The sequence below is a fragment of the Anolis sagrei genome, chromosome 2 (assembly GCF_037176765.1).
Source record: "Anolis sagrei isolate rAnoSag1 chromosome 2, rAnoSag1.mat, whole genome shotgun sequence".
NCBI classification, from domain to species: Eukaryota; Metazoa; Chordata; class Lepidosauria; order Squamata; family Dactyloidae; genus Anolis; species Anolis sagrei.
Genome location: NC_090022.1, coordinates 600931 through 624633, shown reverse-complemented (window position 1 = coordinate 624633; position 23703 = coordinate 600931). Strand labels below are relative to the sequence as shown.

General features: G+C 48.6%; 2 protein-coding genes across 21 annotated transcripts in view; one reads left to right on the top strand and one right to left on the bottom strand.

Moving 5' to 3' along the window:
- The window catches only part of LOC132766262 (zinc finger protein 135-like), a 457616-nt gene that overhangs the window by 143360 nt on the left and 290553 nt on the right, over nucleotides 1-23703 (top strand). The window lies entirely within an intron of this gene.
- Nucleotides 1-23703, bottom strand: part of LOC132766369 (zinc finger protein ZFP2-like) — a 252056-nt gene that overhangs the window by 37523 nt on the left and 190830 nt on the right. For 5 of the 20 annotated variants that reach the window (XM_067464953.1, XM_067464966.1, XM_067464947.1 and 2 more), the window contains 2 exons: nucleotides 6953-7016; nucleotides 3562-3625 (listed from right to left, as the gene is read on the bottom strand). The exons of 3 other annotated variants lie outside the window; for them this stretch is intronic. The gene's annotated coding sequence lies outside the window, so the exon portion shown is untranslated. Of the gene's footprint in view, nucleotides 1-3561; nucleotides 3626-5875; nucleotides 5908-6952; nucleotides 7017-8692; nucleotides 8819-9146; nucleotides 9383-23703 lie in introns of those variants that run through there. 12 more of the 20 variants (XM_067464954.1, XM_067464949.1, XM_067464955.1 and 9 more) reach the window with 8 other exon arrangements.

The following is a 23703-nucleotide window of genomic DNA, read 5'->3' as shown; positions in this document are numbered from 1 at the left end:
ATACAACCAACATCACTACATCACTATAACTAATAACTAATCCATGCGTCTCATCTGTAGAATCATGATCCGATCTCGTTGTCATTATTCCAATTTCCAAAAGTCAATTAATTGCACTGCTCAATTAAAGGCCTGTTCAAAGAGCCAGGTCTTCGCTCTCCTCCTGAATACCAGTAGGAAGGGGGCCGATCTAATATCTGTAGGAAGGGCGTTCCACAGTCGAGGGGCCACCACTGAGAAGGTCCTGTCTCTCGTCCCCGCCAGCCGAGCTTGTGAGGCTGGCGGGACCGAGAGCAGGGCCTCCCCAGATGATCTTAACGTCCTAACTGGTTCATAGGGGGTGATGCGTTCGGACAAGTAGGTCGGGCCAGAACCATTTAGGGCTTTAAAGGCTAAAGCCAGCACTTTGAATTGTGCCCGGTAGCAGATTGGAAGCCAGTGGAGCTGGCACAACAGGAGTGGTGTGCTCCCTGAGTGCCGCTCCTGTTAACAACCTAGCTGCCGATCGTTGGACTATTTGTAGCTTCCGAGCAGTCTTCAGAGGCAACCCCACGTAGAGAGCGTTGCAGTAGTCTATACGGGATGTAACCAGTGCGTGGACTACCGTGGCCAAGTCAGACCTCCGAAGGTACGGGCGCAGCTGGCACACAAGTTTTAACTGTGCGAATGCTCCCCTGGTCACCGCCGAAACCTGGGGTTCCAGGCTCAGCGATGAGTCCAGGATCACACCCAAGCTGCGAACCTGCGTCTTCAGGGGGAGTGTAACCCTATCCAACACAGGCTGTAACCCTATGCCCTGTTCAGCCTTACGACTGACCAGTCTTGCCTGGATTCAATTTCAATTTGTTCACCCTCATCCAGACCGTTACAGCGGCCAAACACCGGTTCAGGACCTGGACAGCCTCCTTAGTAGCAGGTGGGAAGGAGTGACAGAGTTGGACATCATCTGCGTACAGATAACACCGTACCCCGAAACTCCGGATGATCTCCCCCAGCGGCTTCATGTCGATGTTAAACAACATGGGAGACAAGATTGAACCCTGAGGAACCCCACAAGACAATGGTTGTGGGGTAGAACAGGTGTCTCCCAGTAACACCTTCTGGGATCGACCCTCCAGGAAGGACCAGAGACACTGCAGGACAGTGCCCCCAAGGCCCATTCCCGCGAGGCGTCCCAGAAGGATACCGTGGTCAACGGTATCGAAGGCCGCTGAGAGGTCCAGCAGAACCAACAAGGACACACTCCCCCTGTCAAGCTCCCGGCGAAGATCATCCACTAAGGTGACCAAGACTGTCTCGGTTCCATGTCCCGGTCTAAAGCCAGACTGCGCCGAATCCAGATAATCCGTGTCTTCCAAGAATACCTGGAGTTGTGAGGCCACCACACGTTCCAGGACTTTGCCCAAAAAGGAGAGATTGGAAACTGGCCGAAAGTTGTCGAATTGAGTGGGGTCCAGTGATGGTTTCTTCAACAGCGGTTTTATTATAGCTTGTTTTAAGCTCACTGGAATGTTGCCTTCCGAAGGGAGGCATTAACCACCACCGTTACCCACTCGGCCAATCCCCCTCTGGCTTCCTTCAAAAGCCAGGATGGGAAGGGGTCTAGGATGCATGTGGTAGGCCTCATTCCTCCAAGTATCTTGTCCACATCCTCGGGTTTCACCAATTGAAATGAATCCATCAAAACCGGGCAAGCAGATGCTCCAGCTACATCCTCAGAGACTGCCGTTAATATGGCGTCCAGCCCAGCACGAATCAAAGCAACTTTGTCCGCGAAGAACCGAGCAAAAGCTTCACAGCGAGCTACCGAGTTGTCAGGGCTCCCATCCTGGGTGGTGGGGTTTAAAAGACCTCTGACAACTCGGGACAACTCCGCCGGACGGTTCTTCGCAGACGCAATGGTGGCCGCAAAGAAATCTTTATTTGCCGCGGCATATGCCCTTAGAAAGGACACAAACCGTGTTCGATTTGACTCGTTCGGGTCCGAGCGCCACACGCTCTCTAGTTCCCTCTTCCTTCGCTTCATCGCTGCCAACTCCTCATTGAACCAAGGGGCTGGTTTAGCTCGGCTACTTGAGAGGGGACGTTCTGGAGCAATCGTGTCTATTGCCCTAGTCATCTCCCTATTCCAGAGAGTGACCAGGGCATCAACAGGATACCAACCGAGGTGGCGGGAAACTCCCCAAGAGCCGTCAGGAATCCATCTGGATCCATAAGCCTCCTAGGGCGGACCAATTTAATGGGTCCCCCACCCCTGCAGAGGTTAGGGGGTGCAGTGAGTCTAAATCTGACCAGGTAGTGGTCGGTCCACGGCAATGGAGAGATGGTCAGCTCCTCAATACCGCCACCATGCTCCCTCCCTGGCAGAAAACCAAATCCAACGTGTGTCCAGCACATGGTTGCCATGGAAGACATGAAGTCCTGAGCCGCTCCTACTAGGGCAGCCTCAGCGTGGACATTGAAGTCCCCCAGAACAAGGAGCCGTTGGGACTCCAACGCCAGGCCTGAGACCACCCCCGCTAGCTCAGGTAAGGAGACTGTAGTGCAGCGAGGTGGGCGGTACACTAGCAGAATCCCTATTCTGTCCTGGTCACCCACCTTCAGGTGAACACATTCAAAATTGGTTGACTGCGGGATGGGGCTCCTGGTCAGAGGGATGGTATTTCTATAGACCACCGCAACCCCGCCTCCCCGCCCTCCGGATCTTGGTTGGTGCTGCACGGAAAAACCTGGTGGACAAAGCTGGGTTAAGTTGACACCTCCCGCTTCATCCAGCCAGGTCTCCGTGATGCACGCCAGATCTGCCCGCTCATCCAGGATCAGATCCTGGATGAAGGTTGTTTTTCTGTTGACAGATCTGGCGTTCAACAGCACCACCTTGAGTCCAGAGGGACCGCCATCCTGGTTACACCGACTTACCGTGTCAGGAGACTGATTTATGGTTACTAAATTTCCAGAGTCCCTAGGTCGAATTCGTGGTCTCCCTTTCCTGCCTCTCCCCCTCCCCATTATGGTGACTATGGGGGCCCCTCGGCTGTCGGGACACCCTCCCTCCTCCATATTGCACTCAACAGTTAGATTTTTAACCCATGGTATATATCCGATAGCATAGATGGTTAAAGTTTCCACTTGCTGTAATCCCCCCCTCCAATCATCTCCCAACCCTGTTCTATTGTATATAAGTTCCTCTGGCCCACTCCACTCCTTATCTCTTTCCCAGTTGATTAGTAATACACTTAACAAATACCAAGGAGCAAGGAACTGCATCGGTGATAAATATTAGCACAAAGTCCCGGAAGTTCGTAAAGTGCTAGCTGGTGAAAGTGCTAAATAGTCGAGTTGTTAAGTGCAATGGAGGATTAAGACAATCAATAGTTTCAGTAACTAAAGTGCTAGATGTAATATACAAGGCGGTGGTCGACCCTGCAAACTTTGTGTTTTGTCTGTTTGTTTTGTTAAAAATGTAATACAACTGTCTGGTTGTTCCTGACACGATAAAGAAATACTGATTTAGCAAAATGTAGGAGCTTGTTTGCAAAAGACATTTATTTGAAAACTTACCAAAATACGACATCGATTGGAGAAAAGCGCTTAAAGAAGAAATCCAGCGTTCAGTCGAAACCTCCTAAAATGGAGAAAGGAAAACAACATAAGAAAATGTTGGCTAAACGTACATAAGTTATGAAACCACTGGAAATGGTTTAACCACTGAATGGATTAATCCCTAATGCCAATTTATTTGACTTGTATACCGCCACTCCCAATTTGGCTCGGAGCGGTTTACAGCAGTAGATTAAGACAATACAATTAACTTTAAAATACAATAAAAACGAGAACAGACATAGTCCCGAGTTATTCACCCATCGAAAGCTTGTTGGAAGAGAAAGGTTTTACAGGCTTTCCGAAAAGGAAGTAGCTCTCAGATGGTTCGAGTTTCAACTGGCAAGGCATTCCATAAATAAGGGGCCACGATCGAGAAGGCTCTTTTGCCTAGTCGAGAACAGATGATAAGTCCAGATGTTGGGGACTTCAAGGAAATTTTGGTCCTCAGACCGAAGTAATCTCTGGGGTTGGTAGAGGGATAAGCGGGCCCTCAGGTACGCCGGCCCCAGACCATGTAAGGCCTTAAAGGTTAGTACCAGCACCTTGAAAGTGATCCGGTACTCAATCGGAAGCCAGTGGAGCGGTTGAAGAATTGGGGTGATACCACACCTTGCCGGCACCCCAGCGAGGAGATGAGCCGCCGCATTCTGCACCAGCTTCAGTTTCCGGATCACTAACAAAGGAAGGCCAATGTAGAGGGTGTTACAGCAGTCAAGCCTCGAGATGACCGTCGCCTGGATCGTTCCTAGATAGGAAGGGAGCCAGTCGCCTAGCCTGACGTAGGTGGAAAAACGCAGATCTGCTCACAGCAGAGACCTGGGCCTCCATTGTGAGGAGCAGAGGGACCAATGAGACACCAAGGCTTCTTCCAGAAGGTGACGGACGTAGTGTCTTGCCATTCAGGGTAGGCAGCAGGACCTCCCTCCCACCCGGACGGCCCAGCCAAAGGATCTCCGTCTTCGCTGGCTTCACCCTCAACCTGCTGGCATGCAACCATCCAGTAACGGCCTCAAGGCACTGATGGAAACTATCGGCTACAGAGTCCGGCCGGCCCTCCATCCTCAGAATGAGCTGAGTGTCGTCAGCGTACTGGTGGCACTCAAGCCCAAAGCTCCGCACCAGTCGGGCAAGCAGTCGCATATAGATGTTAAATAATAGAGGAGAGGGAATAGCTCCCTGCGGGACCCCACAAGTTAGCTGAGATCTCTCGGAAACCATCCCTCCCCTCACCACAGGCTGTCCCCGATTCTGGAGGAAGGAGGATACCCACTTAAGGGGCATCCCCCTCACCCCAGTCATGGCTAGGCGGTGGGTCAATAGATTGTGATCGTCCGTGTCAAATGCTGCTGTGAGGTCCAATAACACGAGCAGCACTGATCCGCCCTGATCCATCTGGCAGCGGAGCTGATCTGTGATGGCAACTAGCACATTCTCCGTCCCGTGCCCACTACGGAAGCCGGACTGGAAGGGATCGAGTCCGGCTGTGTCATTTAGGAACTGTCAGAATAGTTATAGTTATTTTATATGTATGTTTTTCAATGTGTTTGTATTAGTATTGCAATGTATTAGTATTGCATTTCAAAGATGGATTCAGTTATGTTCAGCTGTGTGTTAGAATTGTTATTAAAGGCAGAGAGAGAGAAAAAAACCTTGAGACAGAGATAACAGAAATTCTTTTGCCCAGAGAAGAAAAAGGGAGTTACCCAACTTGAAGGGCAGGATGTTTACTTTTGCCTGTATGTTTTGTCCTATACTGTGTTAGTCGCCTTTTTTCAGTTCCATCATGTAGTCCTTTGTGTATAGACGCTTTAAGTAAAGCTACCTTAAAAGAAAAATGCTGCCTGAGTTTGTTTATTTTGAAACCACACGCTTGCTGTGCCGAGACTGGAGAGTCTAACTCTGACAGGAACTGCTGCAACTGCTCCGCTGCCGCCCTCTCCACCACCTTGCCCAGAAACGGAAGGTTCGAGACTGGGCGGTAGCTAGAGGGAACCGAACGATCTAAGTCTGGTTTCTTCAGCAGCGGAGATACCATTGCCTCTTTTAAACCCTCTGGAAAAACTCCTTGCTCAAGGGAGCTACTTCTTATATTCAACAGAGGTTCACGTAATCTCTCCAGGCAAGATTTTACTAGCCAGGAGGGACACGGATCGAGGGAGCAGGTGGTCGGCCTAGTTGCAGTCATGATCCTATCCACAGCCTCTGCGTCCAGCGGGGTGAACCGATCAAGGATGTGCCCACCAAGTGGCCACGGAGTCTCAAGTTCACTTACTGTATCAATCGTGGCAGGGAGATCCCGGCGGAGAAGCGAGATCTTGTCTGCGATATAGCTCTGGAAAACCTCAGCAGAAGGTGCCAGATCGTTATTGTTTGGGACGGAAGGGATTGTTGTCAGGGATCTCATAATCTTAAATAATTGTGCTGGGTGTGAGCTTGCAGACGCTATCAAGGAAGCATAATAAGATTTTTTGGCCTCGGTGAGAGCATGCTCATAAGACTCTCTGAAATTCTTATAAGCAGATTCCGATTCCCCGATTGGTGGGAAGTGGGTGGTAATTTTTCTCCTTTTTTATTGTTTTCCTACTTTTCTATCTTCTCACAAATATTCCCCCTCTTTTTATGTAACTTTATAATATTCTAATAAAAATCATTTTAAAAAAAGATTTCTGGGGGTCAAAGGCCAAAACATCTGGGGACCCCCAGGTTGAGAACCACTGCCCTAGATGGATGGCCATTGAGGGGAAGCAGAAGGAGAGACGTGCATGCACATCATAGTTACAGGTGTTTTCAGCTCTACTGCCAAACCCCCGACCCACTTTCCCAACCTGATGACCTTCCCTCAAAATCTCCTTTTGGAATCAAAGACTATTTAGAGGAGGAGGAGGAGGAAAGGAAACAACGAAGGAGTGACTCTCTTACCGGCAAGTGTTTGATTATAACAATATAATACCCTTTTAACGTATTGCATACAGACAGGGATCTCTAACCAATATAGACAAAGAGATAACCCAGAAAACAGGAAGGAAGGAAGGAAGGAAGGAAGGAAGGAAGGAAGGAAGGAAGGAAGGAAGGAAGAGGAGGAGAAACAAGAATGAATGGGAAAGCGTGCTTTTTGAAACAGAAGATGAAAGTGCCGTTCTTCTTGTGACAAAAGAGGCCCAGTCTCCGTGCCATCTTGATTTGTCATTTTCTGGATCAGAGAGAAAAGAGGAAGGAAAGGAGGAAGGGATTTCAGCGTGGCCTTGAATCCAAGAGAAGTCAGCACCGCTCACGGATTTATCAAACATCCTCCCGAAGGATTGCCAAATACAGGAGCTTGTTTGCAAAAGACATTTGTTTGAAAACTTACCAAAATACAACATCGATTGGATAAAAGCGCTTAAAGAAGAAATCCAACGTTCAGTCGAAACCTCCTAAAATGGAGAAAGGAAAACAACATAAGAAGATGTTGGCTGAACGTACAGAAGTGATGAAACCACTGGGAATTCTGGATGGATTAATCCCTAGTGCCAATGGCAAGCTGGATCAACGAAATGCCATCTTGAAGAGATCTCTAGTGGCCCCCCAAAGAAGGAGAATGGAAACTGGGAAAGCAGGATGAGAAGGGGGAGCCAAGCAAGGAGGAGAAATGGAAGGAGAAACGGAAGGTCAACAAAGGGCCACGAAGAAGGAATCCAGAGGGAACCAGGACGGAATGGACGCCAGGCAGAAGTCCAGCTGGGACAAGAGAGGCCTCCAGTCAAGGCACGAGAGGCCTGCCATTTCCGTCCTGAAAGAGGGGACCGGTCAGTCCAGTCAGGAGAATCTCTCGCTCAGCTCTGGGCTTCTCACTTACCGGCCTGAGAGAGGGAGGGAAAAGGACCAGATCTGGTTGGAGGAGGGGAAGGTTGGGCTGGAATCACTCCTTCCACTGACCAAGTACCAAAACTGCTTAGAGTTGTTTGCTGTAGTTACATTTCTGCCCTGCCGTATCTTCCCAAAGGGGACTCAAAGCGGCTTGACATGAAAGCATTAGTATGCAATTCAAAATATAGAAATATACAAACATCAAAACAGAATCAGACACAAATAGCACTAAAAAAAATTCACAGGTAACCTCCATCAAAATATTCAAACACCACTGAGCCCCCCCTGACTTGATCTTCAAAACCTCCGTCTTCAAAAGCCTGTCCGAATGAAGAAGTTTTAGCAGAAGGAGAACAGGGAGGGAGGAGGGAGGGGGCCATTCTGGCTTCCCAGGGCAGAGAAGTCGAGCTGCGTGTCTCAGGCAACGTCCACACGCCCAGCCTCCTTCCTTGGGACCACCACCCCTCCCTCTCCCTCCTTGAAGTAATGCGACCCCTCTATTCTGCTTTGGTTAGACCACACCTGGAATATTGTGTCCAATTCTGGGCACCACAATCCAAGAGAGATATTGACTCTAAGCTGGAATGTGTCCAGAGGAGGGTGACTCAAATGATCAAGGGTCTGGAGAACAAGCCCTATGAGGAGCGGCTTAAGGAGCTGGGCATGTTTAGCCTGAAGAAGAGAAGGCTGAGAGGAGATATGATGAGGGCCATGGATACATATGTGAGAGGAAGCCACAGGGAGGAGGAGGAGGGAGCAAGCTTCTTTTCTGCTTCCTTGGAGACTAGGACGCAATGGAACAATGGCTTCAAACTACAAGAGAGGAGATTCCATCTGAACATGAGGAAGAACTTCCTGACTGTGAGAGCTGTTCAGCAGTGGAACTCTCTGCCGCGGAGTGTGGTGGAGGCTCTTTCCTTGGAAGCTTTGAAGCAGAGGCTGGATGGCCATCTGTCAGGGGTGGTTTGAATGCGATTTTCCTGCTTCTTGGCAGAATGGGGTTGGACTGGATGAGGGCCCAGGAGGTCTCTTCCCACTCTTTGATTCTAGGATTCTAGGATTGTGTATACATACAATATTTATAACATTATAATGTAATACAACATAATCCTAATAATACTCATAATAATAATAGTATGATATTATAAATAAACATATATATTATAGGACATGTAACCTTACTAATAATATTACAATACTATGGTGTATTACAATAGAGTAATATATAATGTGAATATAATACATTGTGTGTATTTGCCTCTTGTGATCGGCTCTGAGTGGGGATGGTGAGTAGATGGGGAGACTCAGAGTGGGAAGAGGCTCCCAAGGTCCCCCAGCCCAGGAAGGAGGAGGGCACAGCACAAGCCCTCCCTACAGATGCCCACCCAACCTCTGCTGAGAGACCTCCTCGAGAAGGAAGGAAGGAGGAGCCCCCCCCCCCCCCCCGCTGGCCCAGCCCAGGAAAGCCTCCCCAGTGTCCAGGGTGGTCAGGGCAGGAGAGAGGTCATCCATCCCTTCTGCCAAGCAGGAAGGCACCACCCGATCCCTCCTTAGAGATGGCCATCCAGCCTGCACTTAAACCCTCCAGAGAAGGAAGGAAGGAAGGGAGTCTGGGGGCGGGGGGACCCCAAAGGCCACCCAGCCTGACCCCATCCTGCTGCCCCACCGGAATTAACCAACCTTTCATTCAAACCTACCTTAGAAGCAGCTCTTTCCCCCCCGCCTCTGACTCCCCAATGGCCGAGAGAGAAGGAGGGCGGGCAGGTACAATGGCAGGCGAGGCCTGAGCCAAGCAGGAGGAGGGAGGCCGGGGCTTCTTCCTTGGGCCAAGACACCCCACGAAGCCTCCTCTGGGCACAGCTGGCCTTGGGGGCTGACACGTCACTCTCTCTCAGGCCCCGCCCTTGGCTCCTCCCCTTCCTCCTCCCGCTCTCCCTCTCCCTCTCTCTCCGTCCCTCCTCCGGAAGTGAGCAGCTCCCTCGCCTCTCTAGGACACGGAGGCCGCCTTCTCTCGCTGGGCTTCCGCCAAGACCAAACATGGCCATGGCCGCGCGGGGGCTGGGTGCCCGGAGAGAGGCGGGGCTTCTTGGCAGCACTGGCCAATCAGGAGCAAGAGCGCCTCCTTCCTTCCTTCCTTCTCTTCGGAAGGCCCAGCACCCGCCCGCCAATAGGAATTCGCCTCCTCTCCGGCGTCACCGGTCTCCGGGCAGAAACTCCTTCCTTCCTTCCTTCCTTCCTTCCTTCCTTCCTTCCTTCCTTCCTTCCTTCCTTCCTTCCTTCCTTCCTTCCTTCCTTCCTTCCTTCCTTCCTTCCTTCCTTCCTTCCTTCCTTCCTTCCTTCCTTCTCCTGCCCCTCCTGAAGAGAATTCCCGGGATGCGCCAATGGGAATGGGCCTCCGCTGTCCGCGTCACCAGTCTCCAGGCAGACCCGGCCTCCCAAGAGAATTCTCCCTCTGGCTGCTGCTGCTGCCCATGCCTGCCATTCAGAGGGAGAGAGGGAGAGAGAGAGAGGGAGACCGGCCAGGCTGGAGATGGGCCACAGCCTCACCCAATGACCACTCAGCCCCATCCCCAAGCCTGGCCCTCCCTTCCTCCCTCCCTGTTGGGCTGGGCTTCTGTTCTTCCCCCCTTCAGTCTCTCTCTCTCTCTCTGTGTGTCAGAAATATTGGTTGAATGGATGCAGTTCAATATAGGCAGCTGGACCTGTAGCTTAGCAGGCCTCAGTGTTGGTTGGCCTCAGTGTGAGAAGGCCTCAGTGTAAGAGAAGCCCCAGGTGGAAGGCCTCAGGTGTCAATCTACTGTGTGAAGCTCCTGCGTCAGTTTGGTGTGAAGAGAAGGCTCTGTGAGGGCAAAGCTGTTGATCTGCAAGAAGAAGAAGCCCAGATTGAGATCTTCTGGGGAGGCCCTGCTCTCAATCCCGCCTGCCTCACAGGCACGGCTAGTGGGGACGAGAGATAGGGCCTTCTCGGGGGTGGCTCCTCGGCTGTGGAACACCCTTCCCGTGGGCATCAGGCTAGCCCCCTCCCTGGTAATATTCCGCAGGAAGTTAAAGACCTGGCTATTTAAGAAGGCATTTGATCAATAAGTGCAATGACTGGCAACTGACCATAGGAATGGAACACCGGAAATGAGATCGGATTGTGGCTTGACAATGAGACGTTTCGGAATGTAGTAGAAATTTTGTAGTAATGTTGTTGTTTGATAAGATGTTTTTATGATTATGACGAATTGTACACTGTTTTGCACTATGCTTTGTAGATTGCGCTTGTTTTTCTTCATGTTGTACACCGCAATGAGTCGCCCTTGGGGCTGAAAATTGCGGAATATAAGCGCAGTAAATAAATAAATAGCCTGTTAGACCAGGAAGGAAGGAAGGAAGGAAGGAAGGAAGGAAGGAAGGAAGGGAGGGGAAGGCCTGGGAGTGTGGAAGGAAAGGGAAGTCCATAGAAAGGGTCCCAAGGCTGAGCCCTGCCCTCCTCAGAAGCAGGACAAGAGGGAGTCTGTTTGGAGGGAAGAGGGAGGGTCCCTCGGGAGGGAAGGAGAGGGCAGGGCCCACCCCCAAATACTCCCCAGAGGAGGAGGAGGAGGAGGGAAGGCACCTTTCCCATGAGGTGTCTCAAACTGAACAGACACCGCTCTCCCCGCTCTCTCACTAAGACCGTCCTCTGGCCACAAGCCATCCTCGGCTATGGAACACGTCTGAGGCCGGGCCAGGGAGAGGGTTGCTGGGTGGGGTGGGCCCAGGAAGGCCCAGGAGGGGGTGAGCCCAGGAGAGAGAGAGCGGGACAAGGAGGGGGCACAGTACGCCCCGGGGGGGGGGGAGAGACATAATTGGGTTATTTACGTGCGATGGGCCGGAGGTGCCACTGCCTTGGTCCTTTCACTGTTGGCCACTGCTTCCCGGCGAAACTGCAAGTCCCTTCTGGTGTGAGAATTGGCCATCTGCAAGGACGTCGCCCAGGGAACACACTGATGTTTTGATGTTCTACCATCCTTGTGGGACTTGCAGTTTCTCAAGTCACTCCTGATGCACACAGACATTTTCCAGCGGTGCAATACCACCTAAAACAGTATAATTTCTTCAGCGGAGTGGGGCGTAGGCATCCTGTGAGAATGTGTCCTGTCTCACTCAGAGCCACACCCACTGTTTTAACGTGGTGAGATGTGTCCCACACTGGGCATGCGTATTCAGCAGCAGAGTAGCCAAGCGCAAGGGCAGATGTCTTCACTGTGTCTGGTTGTGATCCCCAGGTTGTGAGCGCCTCTTACTCTAGAGCGGAAACCAGGTGGCAAGTAAGAGGAAGGGAAGCGCACGCTGGGGTGGGGAGCCCGTGGGTGGGGAGCCCCCTCCTCTCTAGAATGGCCCGCTTTCCAGCGCAGAGTCCTGGTCACAGTGTCACGGCCCCTGGCCTTGTAAAGGAGCTCATCTCTTGGAAGCAACACTCTTGAGGTCTGACTTGGATGTTTTATTCTTGATTTATTTGCTACTTATAACTATGTACAGGTCTTCTTTTAATATATAAAGATACTCTCAAACAGAGTAAGTTCACACAACAAGGATGGGGATGGATTGCATATGCAGACAATAATGGCAAGGCCTCTGTAAAATACGACAAACAAATGACAAATACATATATGTCGGCTCCACTGGCTTCCGATCCAATTCCGAGCACAATTCAAAGTGCTGGTTTTGACCTATAATAATAATAATACTTTATTTATACCCCGCTACCATCTCCCCAAGGGACTTGGTGTGGCTTACATGAGGCCGAGCCCACAATACATCAATACAAGCAATAACAATAACAATACAAAGCAATTAAAATAAATCTCAAACACAAATAGCATAAACATTGACAATAGCACAACACACATTTAAAATCTATGGCTGGGCCAAATGTAATTAAGATTTAAAATAAGGTTGGGCATGAACAAGACAGGGAGGTGGGGCGCTGGTGGGAACATACAAACAATCCTAAATCAGTATAAGGTGCTTTAGAGGACATAGTGCTAAGGGTTCATTATTCTGGGAAGGCACACTGGAACAACCACGTTTTCAAGCTCCTCCTAAAGACTGCCAGAGATGGGGCATGCCTGATGTTCTTGGGAAGTGAGTTCCAGAGCCGAGGGGCCACCACTGAGAAGGCCTTCTCTCTCATCCCCGCCAGTCGCGCTTGCGATGCAGGCGGGAGCGCGAGCAGGGCCTCTCCAGATGATTGGAGATCGTGTGGGTTCATACACAGAAATGCGGTCACGCAGGTAGGCAGGACCCAAACCGTTCAGGGCTTTGTAGGTAAAAACCTGCACCTTGAATTGGGTCCGGAAAATAAACGGCAGCCAGTGGAGCTCCTTAAACAGGAGGGTTGACCGCTCCCTGTAAGAAGCACTGGTTAGTAACCTGGCTGCCGCCCGTTGGACCAACTGAAATTTCTGAGCCGTCTTCAAGGGCAGCCCCACGTAGAGCGCATTACAGTAGTCCAGTAATCTGGAGGTGACTAAGGCATGGACCACCCTGGCCAGATCTGCCTTCATGAGGTATGGTCGCAGTTGGCACATGAGTCTTAGTTGTGCAAAGGCCCTCCCGGCCGACACCTGAGCCTCAAGCGTAAGTGCTGAGTCCAGGAGGACACCCAAACTGCGACCTGTGACTTCAGGGGGAGTGCAACCCCGTCCAACACAGGTTGCCACCCTATACCTCGATCCGGTTTACGATGGACCAGGAGGACCTCTGTCTTGTCGGGACCTCTATACAACCCTATACGGCTTTGCTCCAGCGTACCTGTCCGAACGTATCACCTTCTACGTCCCACCTTGGAGTTTAAGATCTTCTGGGGAGGCCCTGCTCTCGGCCCCGCCTCTGTCCCAAACACGTTCGATGGAGATAGAATCATAGAATCAGAGTTGGAAGAGACCTCATGGGCCATCCAGTCCAACCCCATTCTGCCAAGAAGCAGGAATATTGCATTCAAATCACCCCTGACAAATGGCCATCCAGCCTCTGCTTAAAAGCTTCCAAAGAAGGAGCCTCCACCACACTCCGGGGCAGAGAGTTCCACTGCTGAACGGCTCTAACAGTCAGGAAGTTCTTCCTAATGAGGGACAGGGCCTTCTCGGTGGTGGCCCCCCGCCTGTGGAATTCACTTCCCGGGGAAATTAGGTCATCATCATCCCTCCTCACCTTTAGAAGGTAAAAACATGGATGTGGGACCAGGCCTTCGGGCAATTAGGTTAAAAGGACAATTGACAATGTTGACTATGGGTTGGAAGTGGATTGTGGATAAGTTAAACGGAGTACTCAGTCATAGTATACGGCTAGATAAATGGCCACCAGACTGGTAATAGCTCAGTGGACTGTAAGTATACTGTTTTCATCTTTATGTCTTAATGTTTATGCTTTTAACTGTTATAAATGCAGTTTTGTATTTTATTATGTGGCATCTAATTGTTGCCAATTGGAAGCTGGCCTGAGTCCCCCCCCCCCCCCCCCCAGGGTTGAGAAGGGTGGGGTAAAAGTGTTCAAAATAAATAAGTAAATAACCAGGGCAACGAGGAGACTAAAGTCGTGGTGGTGCGTGGAGCTGAGGTATGACTTTTAAATGTTTTAACTGGAGGAACATTTTTACAAAAAGGAGGAACTCATTATGACCCCAACCAGGATCCTTTCTTCCAGTATCTTCAGCCGCCTTCTTCTGAGGTAAATCTTCTTCTCAATAAATGGACATGAGTCTTGATTATAAAGAACTGATCAAGGAGATATTTAATTAAGGATTCACTGACAATTCAAGGCACTGGCTTGCCTTTTTCTCCCTTCCGCTTTCCCCTGAGCTCACGAGCTAATTCCTAATTGAAACAGGCCCAATTGACTCCGTAAACACGCAGGCTGAGGACTTAAACCCCCGGGTTCAGGGTCTCCACACACCAGAACCCAACTTCCACTCTTGTCCGCTGACTAAAAGAAACGCACTCTTTCCAAACGCCTGCCCCGGCCGAGTGGCAGTTAGCTCCGCCCCTTTGGCTTCTCTAACTTGGACACATTCTCACAGCTGGTTCTGTCGCTATGGCAACGCCTCAGCTCAGGCGACACATCAGCTGGCCTGCACTTACATCGTAACATTAATCAACATTTTTAAAACATACATTATAATTAGCTATTTCGTTACGGCCTCTAACCAATGGCAGATAGCAAGCCGCAGGGCAGAGAAGGAAGGGCACATACAAGCCGCTCCCATCCTTCTCTCTAGATTCCGTCCCTGTCACGCCATCTTCTCTGTTGTCTTAACCCTTGAGATCAGGGGTCAGGAACCTTTTTGACTCAGAAAGCCATGAAAGCCATGAAAGCAAAATATTTGAAAATTTATTTCAGTGAGAGCCATATAATATATTTTAAGACTGAATTCAACTAAATGTGAGTATAATAAGCCTCTGAATTTATTCTTTTAAATAATGTTGTTATAATACTCACCATTAATGCGACTTCTGGTGCTGCATGGATTTGCTGATGGCTTTGTAGTCTGGTTGGTACTTGGTGAGGTTAAGCTTCATGCAGGCGTTGAGGCTTTCATCCGTTAAACGTGATCGTAGGTTGGACTTGATGTTTTTAAGATGTGAAAATGACTGCTCACATGAATACGTAGATCCAAACATGGTCAATACAGCAATACTCACACGCTTCAGTGTGTCGTATGTGACAGGAAGCGCGTTCCAAGTTTTGATAATCAGCTGTCTTCAGGTTGAAGTTTTTTCATTTCTGTCCACATGTGCTTGCTCGCCAACTCCGCTTTCTTTCATGTGATTCTTTCCAAATCTTCATTCAGTGACTTGAACTTATTCACCCACATGTCTGAGGCCTTCAGGTCAGCCACTTCTGCTTCAAAATCTCTGAGGGAGACATCAGGAATGTAACTCAGGTCGGCTGTGTTCAGTGAACACTCGTTTGGATGGGTGATGAACTTAAAGAGATGAGTGTGCTCACGAAATTCTCCGAAGCGTGCTTTGAACGACTGTAGGAGACTGGAGGTGAAGCCAGCTAGCTGGTGGAGATCAAAGTTTTGAGTGGGCTCACTTGCTGTGCATGCATCTTTAAATTGTCTCAGTTTTTCAAAATGTAGTAAACGACCCGTTTCAAGATCCATGATAAAGAGCTCCAGCTTGTTTTCAAAAGCAAACACGGCGTGTTGAAGGGATAACACTGTATTTCCAATGCCTTGCATTTTCACGTTGAGCTGGTTCAGATGTTCAGCCAATAAACAGCTCAAGGGAAGATCCCAGGGGCTCACATGTCTTTACACTAATGCACAGAGCATGGGAAATAAACAAGACGAACTCCAACTTCTAGCACAACACCACAAATATGATATCATAGCCATCACTGAAACCTGGTGGGATGACTCCTATCGCTGGAATGTAGATATCGAGGGGTATAACCTCTTTCACAGAAACCGAACAAAGGGGAGAGGAGGCGAAGTAGCCTTATATGTCAAAAACTCCTATGCTGCAGAAGAAATTCAAGACAGCAATCTGGGAAACCAGCTTGAAATCATCTGGATAAGAATCAAGGGAACTGGGACTCAAAAAGATGTCGTTGTAGGCGTCTACTACAGACCCCCAAGCCAGGAGGAAGATCTTGATGAAGTCTTCTGCCAACAGTTGACCAAACAGGCACAGAAAAGAGATGTAGTAGTCATGGGCGATTTCAACTATCCCGATATTTGCTGGAAAACAAACTCGGACAAGAGTACAAGGTCCAACAAATTCCTCGCTTGCCTTGCAGACAATTTCATGGTCCAGAAGGTAGAAGAGGCAACAAGGGGGTTGGCTACCCTTGATCTCATCCTAACAAATGCGGAGGACCTGATCGATGCGGTCGAAGTGGTAGGATCCTTAGGGGCAAGTGACCATGTGCTCCTGCAATTTAAGGTACAAAGGAAGGCCGAAACTAAGACAAGTCAAACCCGCATTTTGAACTTTAGGAGAGCTGATTTCCAAAAAATGAAGGAAACGCTGAGCAGCATTCCGTGGACACAGATACTAAAAGACAAGGGAGCTACGGATGGATGGGAATTTCTCAAGAGTGAAATACTCAAGGCGCAATTGCAAACCGTGCCAACAAAGAGAAAAAATAGGACAAGTGCAAAGAAGCCAGAATGGATGTCCAAAGAACTTCTAACTGTGCTAAAACACAAAAGAGACATGCACAAGAAGTGGAAAAAGGGAGAAATCACCAAAGAAGAATTCAAACAAACAGCCAACACCTGTAGGGAAAAGGTCCGCAAAGCTAAAGCAAAAAACGAGCTCAGACTTGCCAGGGACATTAAAAACAATAAAAAGGGCTTCTATTCTTATGTCAGTAGAAAAAGGAAAAACAAGGAGGCGATAGGACCTCTTCGAGGAGAAGATGGGGCAATGCTAACAGGGGATAGGGAAAAGGCAGAACTACTTAATGCCTTCTTTGCCTCGGTCTTCTCACAAAAAGAGAGTCTTCAACCTCAGCAAGATGGAGTGGATGAGGAGGGATTGAAGGACATCCAACCCCAAATTGGGAAAGAAGTCGTCCAGGAATACCTGGCCGCTCTTAATGAGTTCAAGTCCCCAGGGCCAGATCAACTACACCCCAGAGTATTGAAGGAACTAGCGGAAGTCATTTCGGAACCATTGGCAACCATCTTTGAGAGTTCTTGGAGAACGGGAGAAGTTCCAGCAGATTGGAGGAGGGCCAATGTGGTCCCAATCTTCAAGAAGGGAAAAAAGGACGACCCAAACAACTACCGTCCGGTCAGCCTCACGTCGATACCGGGCAAGATTCTGGAAAAGATTGTTAAGGAAGCGGTCTGCAAACACTTAGAAACAAATGCAGTCATCGCTAATAGTCAACATGGATTTATCAAAAACAAGTCATGCCAGACTAATCTGATCTCTTTCTTCGATAGAGCTACAAGCTGGGTAGATGCGGGGAATGCCGTGGATGTAGCGTACCTGGATTTCAGTAAGGCCTTCGACAAGGTCCCCCATGACCTTCTGGCAAGGAAACTAGTCCAATGTGGGCTAGGCAAAACTACGGTGAGGTGGATCTGTAACTGGTTAAGTGGACGAACACAGAGAGTGCTCACTAATGCTTCCTCTTCTTCTTGGAAAGAAGAGACAAGTGGAGTGCCGCAGTGTTCCGTCCTGGGCCCGGTCCTGTTCAACATCTTTATTAATGACTTAGATGAAGGGCTAGAAGGCATGATCATCAAGTTTGCAGACGACACCAAATTGGGAGGGATAGCCAATAGTCCAGAGGACAGGAGCAGAATTCAAAACGATCTTGACAGATTAGAGAGATGGGCCAAAACTAACAAAATGAAGTTCAACAGTGACAAATGCAAGATACTCCACTGGCAGAAAAAATGAAATGCAAAGATACAGAATGGGGGACGCCTGGCTCGAGAGCAGTACGTGTGAAAAAGATCTTGGAGTCCTCGTGGACAACAAGTTAAACATGAGCCAACAATGTGATGTGGTGGCAAAAAAAGCCAATGGGATTTTGGCCTGCATCAAGAGGAGCATAGTGTCTAGATCTAAGGAAGTAATGCTACCCCTCTATTCTGCTTTGGTTAGACCACATCTGGAATATTGTGTCCAATTCTGGGCACCACAATTCAAGAGAGATATTGACAAGCTGGAATGTGTCCAGAGGAGGGCGGCTAAAATGATCAAGGGTCTGGAGAACAAGCCCTATGAGGAGCGGCTTAGGGAGCTGGGCATGTTTAGCCTGAAGAAGAGAAGGCTGAGAGGAGATATGATAGCCATGTATAAATATGTGAGAGGAAGCCACAGGGAGGAGGGAGCAAGCTTGTTTTCTGCTTCCTTGGAGACTAGGACACGGAACAATGGCTTCAAACTACAAGAGAGGAGATTCCATCTGAACATGAGGAAGAACTTCCTGACTGTGAGAGCCGTTCAGCAGTGGAACTCTCTGCCCCGGAGTGTGGTGGAGGCTCCTTCTTTGGAAGCTTTTAAGCAGAGGCTGGATGGCCATTTGTCAGGGGTGATTTGAATGCAATATTCCTGCTTCTTGGCAGAATGGGGTTGGACTGGATGGCCCATGAGGTCTCTTCCAACTCTATGATTCTATGATTCATATCCACAAGATAGTAAAACTTGAGGAGCCACTCAGTTTCGGCTAGCTCAGGACAACCAACGCACATTGCTGTGCAAAAGCAGACCGTGGTAGTTATTTCCAACTTCATCCAGCAGTGTTTTAAACTGGCGATCATTTAAGGCTCGGGCAACAATAAAGTTGATCACACAAATGACCAGCGACATCACTTCGCCAAGCTGACCGTCACACATCTGAGCACAAAGTGCCTCCTGGTGTAGAATGCAATGGAAACTTAGGATGGGTCTATTTTTATGTTCACGGAGAAGCGCCACAAATCCTTTGTTTTTCCCCACCATACACGGAGCACCATCAGTACACGCTGAGAGAAGTTTATCCATAGGTAGATTTTTTTCACGAGCGAACTCCATGAAAGACTTGAATAAATCCTCACCTCTTGTGGACCCTTTTATTGGCAGAACAGCAAGACTTTCTTCGCGCAGTGTGTCACCAGCAGCATATCTTGCAATCACACTGAACGGCGCCAAATGACTTACGTCTGTTGACTCATCCAAAGCCAGGGAAAAGAACGGCGCTGCATTTATGTCCTTCACTTGCGTTTCCTCCACTTGGTTTGCCATCATGATGGTACGATCATGAACAGTTCTTGCCGACAGAGGCATGTCTTGTATCCGTTTGATTATCTTATCTTTGTTCGGAAGATCATCAAAAAGTTCATTGGCTACATCCAGCATCAACGTTTTAGCATACTCGCCATCTGTGAATGGTTTTCCGTTCCTTACTATTGCTAAAGATCCAGCAAAACTAGCGGAATTATAGTCACCTTGCCGGGTCCATACGCGGAGTTGCTGCTGGCTAGCTTGCACCCTGCTCAGCAGCTCTTGACACGCTTTCTTCCTGCTGTCTCCCGCAGGGTATTTCGATGCAAAGGTAGCATGGCGTGTGTCGAAGTGCCGCTTTACATTCCACCGTTTCATCGATGCAATTTTGTCATTGCAGATTAGGCACACCGCAGAACCTGCTCTCTCTACAAAGGCGAATTCTTCAGTCCATTCATCCTGAAATGTACGATACTCATCTTTTTTTCTTTTCGCCATCTTCTTCGTTGAAGGGTTAGCTTTGAGCTAATGACCGAGCAGACTGATTCAAAAGGGGGCGTTTACCTGTTTACCCAGAGAAACATGGGAATTGTAGTTTTGCAAGGCCTCAGGAAATTCAATCCTATAAACATGGGAATGGTGTCTAATTCCCTTTTTTCCCTTTCAGACTACATTTCCCGGCATCCCTTAGCCTGGAGAGCTATCGCGGGGCATGCCGGGAGCTGTAGTCAGGGCGAGAAGGGAGGCGGAAACGGCCTCAGTGTGGTGCAGTTCCCCCGGCGGCCCGAGAGGGGGCGTGGCGCGCTCCGCCCCTTTCCCTCCCTCGGCCAGAGCTTCGCTTCTCGGGTGCCGTAGCTGAAGAAAGGCCCCTCTTGCTCTCCCCTCTTCCCCACTTTCCCTGCTCCGGGCCCGGCGAGGCCGCTACGCGAGGCCAGGGATCGGCGGAAGCGACTAGGCCGCAACGGGTCAAGGTGGGCTTTCGGTGGGGAAAAGATTCCCCGTTGCTTCCCTTCTCCCTTCCTTCGGGGCCTAATCAGCCAAAGGCGGGCTCAGTTCCTTTCCAAGGGAATACACGGGCGAGCCAGATGCACTCATCAAAAGAGCCACACCTGGCTCGCGAGCCATACGTTCCCGACCCCTGCTTTAGATTGTTGTGCTGTGAACACGTGTCTATTAAGACTGTCTCATTACACACTGGAGGTAAGTGTCATGCATTCCTATCCATCTTTTTTCTACATGACAGTCAGGGGGTCACATGAACCCAAAAAACCATTCCGTGACCGCCCCCTCCCCCCCCCCTCCGAGGAAGAAGCCCTTCCTTCTTTCCTCAACCTGTGGGTCTCTCCCCAGATGCGTTTTGGCCTTCACCTCCCAGAAATCCTCACAACTGGTCAACTGGCTGGGAGTTCTGGGAGTTGTAGGCCACAACACCTGGGGAGAGACCCACAGGGTGAGACCCACTGCTCTAAGCTAAACACACCCAGCTCTTTTCAGACATTCCCTACAGCCCGTCTCTGGAGATATTCTGGCTTGTCCATATCCGCCTTGAGTTGTGCTGCCCAGAACGGGAGACAGAGCGACTCCAGGTGAGGTCTGAGCAAAGCAGGAGAAAGGAGGCCGTGACTTCCTTGGACGTAGACACCACGTCTCCTCTTGGCACAGCCTGGGATCACATTGGCATTTGTGGCTGCCACATCACACACTGGTTTTTCAAAATGATTTTTATTCAAAGGCAAGAAAGAAAAGCATTTCTATACAAATTACAATATTGGGATTTTTGAAAAGGAATCCTTAACAAACATGAAAGACTGAACAACACACAATGACATAATAATATGAAAACTAAGAGAACTCTTGTTGCATGCCGATTTTCATCTGTATTCATTCACTTTAAATGCTGCTCTATATTTATTCTTCCGTTTCTAAATATAATAAACTCATTCCTAAAACCCACAATAAGCAAATGTCCCCTCATTGTTATAACTCGTGAATTATTAGTGGGTCCCAATCTCGTTTCATAGAATCCTAGAGTTGGAAGAGACCTCCTGGGCCATCATCCAGTCCAACTCCATTCTGCCAAAAGGCAGGAAAATTGCATTCAAAGCACCCCCGACAGATGGCCATCCAGCCTCTGTTTAAAAGCTTCCAAAGAAGGAACCTCCGCCACACTCCCTCCGGGACAGAGAGTTCCACTCCTGAACAGCTCTCACAGTCAGGAAGTTCTTCCTCATGTTCAGGTGGAATCTCCTGCCTTGTGGTTTGAAGCCATGGCTCCACTGCATCCTACTAAATAAAGTTGCTCTCTCCGTGTTTCCCCAAAAATAAGACACTGTCTTATATCTCTTTTTCAAGAAGACACGCTATGGCTAATTTTCAGGGGATTTCTTATTTGTATGTCCATGGCCAGGACTCAAGGGAAGAGGAAGAGGCGACCCAGGGCTTGGTCCCTCCTTGGATGAGACAGACACTTTCCTCCCTTCCTCCCTCAATCTTCCCCCCACTTTTCCTACACACTTTTCTTACCCCAGTCTTCCCCTTTTCTAGTTGCCCCATTCCTATCCCATTCTGTCTTACTTTTCCAACTACCCCCTTTCCACCTCACTTTCCCACTTTTCCAAACACTCCTTCCCATTCCAACTTTTTCCTGTTTCCATTCCTTCTTTCTCACCCCCTTCCCAAGTCAGTCTTTCCCACTTTTTATTATTCATATACACACCATTTTCCCCAAAATATATACTGTATATACTGTAATTGTATTCTATTATTATTACATTTATTATTTTACTCTATCACTATTACATTTATGTTATTGTGTTAATATTATTTATTATTTTTCTCTATTTATTATTATTACATTTATTATTTTACTCTATTTATTGTTCTTATTATTACACAACCTGGGGATCACAACCAGACACAGTGAAGACATCTGCCCTTGCGCTATGCTACTCTGCTGCTGAGTACGCATGCCCAGTGTGGAACACATCTCACCACGCTAAAACAGTGGATGTGGCTCTTCATGAGACATGCCGCATTATCATCAGTACGTAACACAATCAGTAAACTAATCTCACGCTCAGTGTTCAGAGTTCCATAAATCCATTCTGTTCAGTCAATTCCTGTCCATCATCTGTGCCCTACACTACTGGAGAAATTCCTGTCCATCATCTGTACCCTACACCACTGGAGAAATTACACTGCTTAGCCGGTATTGCACCACCTGACATCCGCCGGGAAGTAGCAGCCAATAGTGAGAGGACCAAGACAGAGACATCTCCAGCTCATCCCTTGTTTGGGTATCAGCCAGCACGTCAATGACTTAAATCAAGAAATAGTTTTCTACGATCTACAGAGACACTCTCTAGAACACCTCAGCAAGCGAGAGTCCAAAAGTGGCAGGCTCAAACCCAGCACCTCAATCCGTGGGTGATACCAGATGAGAGACTCCCCCCTGGGCACACAGAAGACTGGGCGACTTGGAAGGCGCTGAACAGACTGCGCTCTGGCACCACGAGATGCAGAGCCAATCTTAAGAAATGGGGCCACAAAGTGGAATCCATGACATGCGGGGAGAAGAGCAAACCACCGACCACCTGCTGCAATGCACCCTGAGCCCTACCACATGCACGATGGAGGACCTTCTTGCGGCAACACCAGAGGCACTCCAAGGGGCCAGGTACGGGTCAAAGGACATTTAATCAACTACCAAGTTTGCAAAATTTGTGTTTTTTTAAATCTGTTTGTTTTGTTCTGTTAGAAATTTATTTTTATTTATTTATTTCGATTACTTCTACCCCGCCCTTCTCACCCCCGAGGGGGGACTCAGGGCGGCTTACAAAGAAGGCACAATTCGATGCCGATGTCAAATATACACGCATACAAAACAGCAATTAAACAATTAACAGGTTAAAATCATCAGTACATGACACAATCAGTAAACTAATCTCACGCTCAGTGTTCAGAGTTCCACAAATCCATTCCGTTCCGTCCATTCCTGTCCATCATCAAGGTCCTTCCTCTAGATGCCAGAACGTCCCAATGCCTCCTGGTCCCACATCCAAGTTTTCAATTCTTTTCTAAATGACAAGAGGGAAGACGCCGATCTAATCTCCCCGGGGAGTGAATTAATGTAATACAATGTTCTGGTGGCAGATGACACGATAAATAAATATTACATTTATTATTTTACCCTATTTATTATTAATAATACATTTAATATTTTACCCTATTTATTATTATTGGAAGGATACGTAAGCACATTTACAATGAAGAAGGTTAAAATGATTTAATCAGAGTTCGCCAGTCTTATCTCAAATTACCGTTTTATGCAAATATTCAGAAATATTTTTAACCTATAGATGCCTCAATTATTGTAATTTTATTGGTATCTATTTTTATTTCTATTCTTGAAATTGACCAAGAGCTCCTACATTTCCCACCCTCAGCTTATACTGAAGTCAATAAGTTTCCCCAGCTTTTGTGCTAAATTAGGTGCCTCGTCTTATATTCGGTCAGCTTATACTCAAGTATATACGACATGTAGCTACTCCCCTGTGTG